The following is a 10,044-nucleotide window of genomic DNA, read 5'->3' on the forward strand; positions in this document are numbered from 1 at the left end:
CCATGAGGGAAATGCAAATTAAGACTGCAATAAGATATCATTACATACTATTGGAACAGCTAAATTAAAAAACAGTGATGATACCAAATGTTAGCAAGGATGCAGAGAAACTGGATCTCTCATATATTGCTGAGGAGAATATAAAATTGTACACCTGCTCTGGAAAAGTTTGGTAGATAATTTTAAAACTAAATATACACTTACCACATGACTCTTCAATCTTCCTCCTCAACATTTATCCCACAGAAATAAAAATTTGTCTACAAAAACTGTTGTACGTGAATGTTCATAGCAGCTCCATTTATAATAATCAAAAAGTGGAAATAACACAAATGTCCTTCGATGAGTGAATGGTTAAACAAACTGTGGTACATATATACCATGGAGTGTTACTCAGCATTACAAATGAATGAACTATTAATACTCACACAAGTTAGATGGAGCTTAAGGTTATTACACTGGGTAAAAAAAAATAGAACCTCAAAATATTACATATTTATGATTTCATTTACATAACATTATCTAAATGAAAATAACGAAGAGGTGGAAAACAGATTCCCAGGGTCTAGACATGGAGGTGGATGAGGAGTGTGTGACTGTAAAGGGGTATATGATAGAGTTCCTTTGTGGTGATGGAACAATTATGTATCCTTACTGTGATAGTGGTTATACAAATCCATATATGTGATAGCATTTCATAGAACTTACAGATGCACACATACACACAGAGAGAGAGAGAGAGAGAGGGAGAGAGAGAGAGAGAAATGAGTGCATGCAATAACTAATGAAATCTGAATAAAGTCTATAATCTAATTGATAGTATTCTACTAAAGTCAATTTCCTGATTTTGATAATGTACTATGGTTCCGCTACCATAGTACCTACCATATGGTAGTATGCTACCATAAAGGGAAGCTGAATGAAGGATACAGGAATTCTTTGTACTATTTTCACAATCCATTATGAATGTAAAATTACTTCAACATATAAAGTTAAATAAAAGTGAATAATAATGAAAATAATTAGAACAATAATGATAATTTGTGTTAGTATTAATTGATGGATAATCTCATATGATCCTCACAGCAATCCTATGATTTAGAAAATATTATTAATTCTACATCACAGGATTGCCATGAGGTGTCAATGAGGAAGTCTTTTGGAAAATTAAAAGCAGCATAGAATTATAAGCCATTATATTATCACAACACATCTCAAATTTTTGTATACATCCCCTATAAAAGTACACAGCCATGCACACACACTTATATAGACACATTTACAAATCAAAATGGCCAATTTCACATATCAGAAAGGAGAAAACCCTGTCTTGGAAAGATCTTGCATTTCCTTTAATTTAGTCATCCTAGAATAAAAGGCTGTCATGAATTTGTCAAATTAACACTTGTTAAGTGGAGCACAGAGTGTTGGATCACAGCAGAATTTGAAATAGAGAAGTTTATTACTCACAGGTCCTGGAGGAATTACCGGGCACCCCTTGAGGGGTCACATAGGGAGGTCAAGGCAGAGTGCAGCCAGAGGGAGAGACAGGACCTAGGGCACATGCCTTTATTAGGGTCCATGGGTGGAGTGCTTTGGGGTTTCCAGGTTACGGTGGGATTGATCAATTCAAGTCAAAAGAGTGGAGTTTTGGTAAGCCCCATGGGTGTCTTATCTAAAGGGCACGTAAGAGGGGAGACTGTGGATCACAAGGACGCTTGGGGAAGTTGTATCAGGAACTTATATTTACTTATAACTTCGCCAGCTGCTATGTAGGGCATGTGCTTGCATGAAGGACTAGTGTCTGTGTAAGGCCCCCTCAGGCCATCTGGTTGAACAAAATGGATGCCAAGGCAGCAATATCATGGAGTAGCTTAGCTAAATTTTCAACAAAAGCACAAAGTGACACTTTCATAAATATGGAAAGCCAATATTTAGACTAATATCTAAATTTAAAATATTTCATGAAATCCTTAAATAAAGAGGGTATAGCAGGCATTTGAAACACCAGATCCTCAATGATATTGTAATGCTACAATCATGAAAACCTTGTACTATTGGCTCAATTAATGACAAAGATCAATATACTTAACTGAGAGTTGAATTGCTCTCGCATAAAGTAGGTATTTAACAGAAGTAAACATCCACAGATATATTGTCAATTTATAACATAGCCAAACTCAGTCCATGTGTGTTAAAATTTAGATTCTAAAAAAATTAAAATTAAAAAAAGGCATCATTATTTACAATTGCTAAGACATGAAAGCAACCTAAGTGTTCACAGATAGATGAATGGATAAAGAAAATGTGGTACATATCTACAATGAAATATTATGCAGCCATAAAAAAGAAGGAAACTTTGCCATCTGTGACAACATGGATGGATCCTGAGGGCATTGTGCTAAGTGAAATAAGTCAGACAGAAATAATCTCACTTATATGTGGAAGCTAAAAATAAATAAATAAAACCAAATTCATGGAAAAAGAGATCAGATTTGTGGTTACCTGAGGCAGAGGATGGGATTGGGAGAATTGGATGAAGGTGGTAAAAAGTCCTACACTTACAGTTATAAAATAAGTATTGGGGATCTAATATAAAACATGATGACTATAGTTAACATTGCTGCGTAGTATATTTGACAACTGCTAAGAGAGCAAATAATAAAAGTTCTCACAAGGAAAAATCATTTTTTATGACCATATGAGGTGATGAGTGTTAACCAAACCTCTTGTGGTAATCATTTTGCAGTATATGTGTGTCAAGTCATTATGTTGTAAGCCTTGAAATTATACGGTGCTCTTTGTTAATTATATCTCAGTAAAACTGGAAAAATAAAATAATTTTCAACACCCCCCCCCACAAAAAAAGGCATTACTTACTTTCACCCAGATGGAGGTTCATGGTGAGTTATTTAATGAAAAAGATGGATTATGTAAGATTAATTCTACTTGGTAAAAATGCTATTTTGTTTCAAGGTCTCCAGTGGGTCACCGGATCAAGATGTAGCCTTAGTCAAACTCTATAACCTCCCTTGGAAAATTACTCCAAACTGATTACCTGAAAGCTCAGGTAACAGCCCAGCTAATGGACAGGTGTTGAAGTCAGTGAGAAAAACACACATGATCCCATGTTTTCAGAAGCTACCAAGGCCAAACTTTATGGACTGGCTTTGAAGAGACAGAGAAACATAAATGCTGTTATCATCACAATATTTGATTCTATACAACGACTTGCATGAATACATGCGATTTTGGAGTATTATATGTATTTCTAAATGTGGCAAATGTTGAATAAAATGAACTAGGCAATTAATATTGATTAAAGAAGAAGTATGAAATGAAGGGTAATGGAGAAGGTATTACTTTTGTTTTTTTATGTTCCTTTGCCTGGTGTCACTAGCAATGGTGAAAAATAATTTGCAATGTTATTAAGAAAATTATTATGAAAAATAATAAAATAATTGATACCATAGATCAGTTACTTGATATGCTGTTGCAAATAAGAAAAAATGATAATAATGATAATCATTAACACTTGATGCTTACTTACATTTTCTGGCAGAGAGCTTAGTGCTTATATGTAGATTATCACCCTTGACCCTCACAACAATCTTACTCTATAAAAATATTATGAATTGTATATCACAGAATTTTCATGAGAATTCAGTGAGGCAACATATGTAAAGACCCTTTTGGAATCTGAAATTTCAGATTTATGTTTTTAACAGAAACATAAACGGTTTTATTTATACTATCACAAAATTAAATTTAAATTTTAAAATTTAAATTAAATCTGAAAATTAAATCTGAAAATTCAGATTTATGTTTTTAACAGAAACATAAACGGTTTTATTTATACTATCACAAAATTAAGTTTCATTAAAAATACACATTTAATAATCACATTTGAGGGAGTTCCCTGGTGATCCCTGGTTAGGACTCTGCGCTTTCACTGCCACTGGGAAACTAAGATCCCACAAGCTGCACGGCGCCGCCAAAACATGTTTTTAAAAATCATATTTGATTTGTTGTTTAGAATTCACTTTGCTATCTATGAGATATGAAGTTGAACTAGCCCGGGACAACTACGGTAAGAAAAAGAAGAGGAAGTGAGAAAAGCAGCTGTCCCAGACCCCCTCCCAGCAGCAAGTCCAGGAGGCAGAAGGTGCTCTGGCCTCCAAAAGGAAGAAGCCATGTGTCAGGTACCTGCCCCCAGAAGCCCTGTGACAGCCCTGCCTCCTCCCTCGGCAGCATGCTGGACTCCCCGGCCACCGCCTCAGCGGCCTTGGCCTCCCCGGCTGCCGCGGCTGCCACCCACTCGGAGCAAGCCCAGCCCCTCTCCCTCACCACCAAGCCAGAGACCCGGGCCCAGCTGGCTCTCCACTCAGCTGCCTTCCTGTCAGCGAAGGCTGCCGCCACCTCCTCTGGCCAGATGCGCAGCCAGCCCCCCTTCCTGTCCCGGCCCCTCCCCCTGGGGTCCGTGCCCACAGCTCTGCTGACGTCCCCCACTTCCTTCCCAGCCACGCTCCATGCCCACCAGGCCCTCCCCGTGCTCCAGGCCCAGCCTCTTTCCTTGGTCACCAAGCCTGCCCACTAAGCTGCCCCCTGACCTATGCAGGCTGTCACGTGACTCATCGAGTAGTAATGATGCAGCAGAAGAAGAAGAAGAAAAAAAAAAAGGAACTTTATTGGTCAATATTTGACCACTTCAGACTGTTCTGTAAAGTGACTGGTAACAGCAGTCCTTTACTTTTTGTAGATGTAACCAGTAGCTGATCTTAAGGCTTTTTAAAAAAACAAAACAAAACAAAACAAAAACCTTTAAAAAACAAGAACTGAAAAGTAGTGTGTTATTCTTCCTATATGTGCAGCGGTGGATGGACCTGGGCAGAAGGCACCTCTGTCTCTACCTCCTGGACTCTCTGCCCTCCTCCCTCTTCCCATCACCCCACCCCCACCCCCCGCGTCCCGGCTTCCCCCACCCAGCCTGCATGTTGGCCGTTGCTGCCATTTCTAGCCCGTAGCCTCTTCATCTACATCGCATTCCTGGACATTCCCTTTTACTTGGCCCACGTTTTTCTCCTTTGCTCAGCTCCGTGGGTTCTTGCCTTCACCTTCGTCCTCTGCCCAGTGTAAGGCTGTCACCGTGTGAGAAGACACCTCGGCCTCGTTTGTCTCCACCAGCGTCCCCTTTCCCTCAGTGGCCCTAATGCCCCAGCCTCCAGCTTTTGTTGGGGGGAAGAGGTCCTCTGCAATGGTTCTTCCCCGCATTTAAAGGGACTCAAGGTGCCTGCAACTTCCTCAGCGAAGTAGCCTGTGCTCCACCTGCTTACTAGTCGAGATGTCCCCTCACAGCCCCGGAGTGTCAGACAGGACCTGGCTCTGAGGTCTGGCTCTTGTCACCTGGGTCGGTCCGTGCTAACACAATCTGCCAAAGCTCTAAAGACCCTCCTCCCTCCCCCATCACCTCACACACTTCTTCTGTATTTCCTTTCCTTTTTATGGGGGTTTTGGGAACAATTCAAACTCCCAGTTTATTTTCACAAAAGAAAATAAAATTGCCATTGCAAGAAAAAAATGTTTTTTTAAATCTTGTGTGATTTGTTTAGAATTCACTTTGCTATCTATGAGATATGAAGTTGAAGTAGGTTGTTAGTCATATAGTCCCTAAAATAAAAGCTCTGCTTATCTTGTTTCATGTGATTATTCATGAAACATTCTGATTATGATGATGTAGTGTGTAGTTTGGTTTTAATATCCCAATGCCCCAAACAAATGAATATTATTAATCACCTTAAAAAATGAAGAAAATCCACTGAAAAATTTTAAAAATCAGTAATATAGTTTGGTGAGAGAAGCAGTATTTAAGGAAGTAAATACAACCAGTGGCTTCCCTATGTATCAGCAATAAATCTTTTAAAAATAACAATTCATAAAAGAATCTATCCACAGCAGAAAGAAAATATTAAAAGATGTCAATGAATAAATTTAAGCATACAAAATATCCTGGTTGTATATAAATACTGTCCTCTTGTGTGTGTGTGCGTGTGTGTGTGTGTGTGTGTGTGTGTGTGTGTTCCCACATGCAATAGATCCTGGATGGAAAAACAACCTACTGAAAATAGCTAATCAAATTATAATTTGAAAGTGATTTTGTTTTTTAGGCAGTGGACATAGTATTATTACAGTCTAAGCAAATGTGAATACCAATAAGAAACCAAATAATGCCAATGAATAATATTTAATACATTAAACTGTACTATAAAGATATAATCATTAAAACAACCATTAGATCAATAGCTCAAATGGATATGGGGAAATTCAGCACTTGCAACTCAATTCTCACCATTAAATGGATACATTACACACATTTTTAAAGGTTGTATTTGAAAATATCTCCCAAATAAAAATCTACTAACAAGTACATCCTTAATGATTTGTTGAATGAGGAAAACAATTAGCAGATGAGTGTGTAAGTTATGACTTCCTTTCTGTGAAATAAAAAAAGTTTTAAAAATGTCTCTCTGTTTACATATTAATGGTGAGCATATATAATTTTATGGGAGGAAAATGATGACGAGAAATTCTTGCATGCTATTAGTAATTGTTAAGGTTAGGCTTCCACTAAGTTTGATAATTAAATGGAAGTATCAGGGTGTATTCTCCATTGCAACTCAATCCATTCATTATTTATCAAATGTGTAATGTGAAAATAATAAAATAATATAATGATAGAGAAGTTAATTCCAACACTTTAGCATTTTACTTACTTTAAAATACATATTATACATTATTTCCAAATACCAGAGTTAGTTTTCTTAAGTTATATGAAACACTAGTTACCCATACCAATTGTGATACCTTTAAATTTTTTCTATTAAAAAAATCTATCAGGGGCTTCCCTGGTGGCGCAGTGGTTGAGAGTCCGCCTGCCAATGCAGGGGACACGGGTTCGTGCCCCGGTCCGGGAAGATCCCACATGCCGCGGAGCGGCTGGGCCCGTGAGCCATGGCCGCTGAGCCTGCGCGTCCGGAGCCTGTGCTCCGCAACGGGAGAGGCCACAACAGTAAGAGGCCCGTGTACCGCAAAAAAAAAAAAAGCTATCAGCAACCAAGTTAATTGGTTTCTTGACCCACTAGGTGGGACATTGAAATAGAACAATTTGGTAATTGTGGGTTATTAAGATAGAAAAATAATGGAGGAAATGTTTAAGAGTAATCCTGTATCTTTAACAGCAAAACAACAAAATAGCAATATATTTGAACGTTTGTTAATATATAGTTTTGATGCTAAAAACTTAGTTTTGTACTTAAAGTTTTATACTTACTTAGAACTTACCAACATATAAGTAACTTGAGTAAATCTATTAACTAGCTAATATTAAGTCCCATTATTAAGTTGACATCTCAGTGTTGTTTGGTTTTCAGGTGGCTGTCAGTGCAACCCTGGGTGAGTTGGCACCAAAGTCTCTACAAACTTGTTTTGTGAGGACCTGGATCCCAAAATACAGAAGAGCATCAAATGTCTAAGAGGCTCATATTAGGCATAATCCCAAAATAAGTACCACCTGAATTGTTTGAGAGACGAACTTAAGGCACATGTTTTTGGGATGATGTGTGTGGAGGATTATTTTAATTGTGATTCATGAAGAGAGCTATTACCATTCACTTAGGAAAACCAAGAAATTCATGTTGAAAAAAATTGAGAACTTATAGTTTGCTCTGGAAGGAGGCAGGCAGACAGCAATTATATAATAACCAATAGCTTTACCAATTATCAAAGTTAATCCATCAGTAAGGGAAAAACAAAACAAAATGAAGAGATAATCTAAAATTCTAAAGGATAAACTTATCAGGTATTTTCAAGGACACTTAGGATGAAAAAAATTTTTTTCACAGAAAGATTTAAAAAAGAAGTTTCAAAAATGATAAACATACGGAAAAAAGGCTCAATATTGTAAAGTTGTTAATATTTCATGAATTAACTTACAGTCATTTTAGAATTAAAAGTCCTAATATAGCCTAACGTAATTTTTGTAAGTTTAATTAAGTGAGGTAATGGTAATCTCCAAAAATAAATTGCTGGTATATGACACAGAAGCAATGGATAAATAGAATAGGAAAAGCAATTGAATAATGGTTACTCTACTATAAAGCTATAATAATTTAGACAGTTTGCTGCTGGGTCAGTCATTGGTCATTGCAACTTATTTGAGAGGTAGCTGTAGCACAAAGTCAATATCTGTCAGAAAACCACACATAAATCCTCAATTTAAAACATATGCCTGAATTCAGCCCACATGGGTTAAAATTTAAATTTCATAATTTTCAAACATTTCAGACATTAATTCATGAAGCAATCTGACTTAGACATCTGTGATGTACTTAGTTTTTATAGTGTGATGAAACATGAAAAAATAAATTTATACAATATTTCCCATTGTTAAAAAAAACTCAAATATCTTAGAGTTTGTGTTTATGTATGTGTATGTATGTATATATTAGGATTTCTTTTGAGCATACAGAAAGGTATCGAGGAAATACACTAAACAATTTGCATTGCTTATAAAAGGACTGGAGAAATATATAGGGTGTGATGGGAGATCATTGCACTTTCTTTATGTCTTTACATTATTTACTATTTCAAAATGAGCAAATATTTCTCTTTAATTAAGATACAATTTAAAAAGGAAATGCAATGTGGTTAAAAATGAAAGGGAACTTTGCTTAATTCTTCTATAACTGACAAGCAGTACACTTTGTGCTTTTAAGTGGATTACCTTGTTCAGTCTTTACACACATACAAAAATATAGTATAGTTGTTAGTTCTACATTATAGACTGCTCAGAGTGACTAAAGAGATTGGTACATGAGAAAATTATCACTGAAAGAGCTTACAATGTTCAGGTCCATCCTTAAAAATTAAATATAAATAAATATAAAATAGATAAAAACATTTTCACTGCTGACTTTTGAAATGTTATTTAGAATCTATGAATTTTTACTAAAGTTAATCACATTATCAACTTACAATTTTGGAAAGTAACTTACAGTCATCCTCAATTTGCAAAAAAAAAAGGCAATAAAAAATCTTGTTTTTCTGTGTATATTTAAATACATACAGGCATATGTATTTTTAAGAGAACAATCAGGAAATATACCACATTGTTAATACTTCTTACTATAGGAGATATGAGGCAGAGAAGGTTGGTGTGGGTGAGAAGGATTGCTAATTTTTATTATATATCCTTAGCTAGTTCCATTTGAAATAGTGAAAAGGAGCTATTTTGTTATTTAAAATAGTCAATAGAGATAGAGATAAAAATGAAAGGTTCTACAGGCAAATCAATTCACAAGAAAATTTTAAAAGTCACTTACCTTCTAGAAACTATAAGTTTTCTCTTCTATAAACCAAAGATATTAACCATACTTAATATTAAATTTGGACAAAAGTAACAGCACTGATGGTGATTATTAAGATTTACAGACTACTTACACGGCAGGCTGACTGCTTGGTGTGTATTTGTGGATAATCTCACTTGAACCTTGTAAAAGTTCTATGATACAGATGATATTATTAATTCTGATGATTCAGTTCCTCTTGGAAATTGAGAAGAGATAGAAACAAGCTATTAAATTATCACATTTGCTTCAAAGCCAAAATACACATATAATTATGTTCTCTTGATATCCTCTTTAGAAGCCAATTATCTATATATCAGGATGTGATTATCCAGACTAATCCTTCGTATTAGCTATGCTTAATCACCCCTATTCCATTAATTGTCATTTTATGCCTCAAGGTCTCAGATGAAACTGGAGTTCAAGAAACTTGAAACTCAGTTCAAGGAACTGCCACAGGTAAACACTGTGTATTGGCTGCCATGTGACTCTGAACTGACCACGTGAAGACCAGAATTTCGGAATAGAGATGAAGATCCCAGGTCTAAAGAACATGGGGTAAGGAGTGGTTAGGAAGACCCAGTCTCTAAAGCATGAATACAGTCTGAGTTGCTCTGTACTATTGTACATGTAATTTGCTGAT

General features: G+C 36.2%; 1 pseudogene; it reads left to right on the top strand.

Moving 5' to 3' along the window:
* The first annotated feature begins 4,053 nt into the window (after positions 1 to 4,053).
* Positions 4,054 to 4,640, top strand: LOC101335511 (transcription factor 7-like 1 pseudogene; annotated as a pseudogene).
* The last annotated feature ends 5,404 nt before the right edge of the window (positions 4,641 to 10,044 follow it).

The sequence above is a fragment of the Tursiops truncatus genome, chromosome X (assembly GCF_011762595.2).
Source record: "Tursiops truncatus isolate mTurTru1 chromosome X, mTurTru1.mat.Y, whole genome shotgun sequence".
Lineage (NCBI taxonomy): Eukaryota > Metazoa > Chordata > Mammalia > Artiodactyla > Delphinidae > Tursiops > Tursiops truncatus.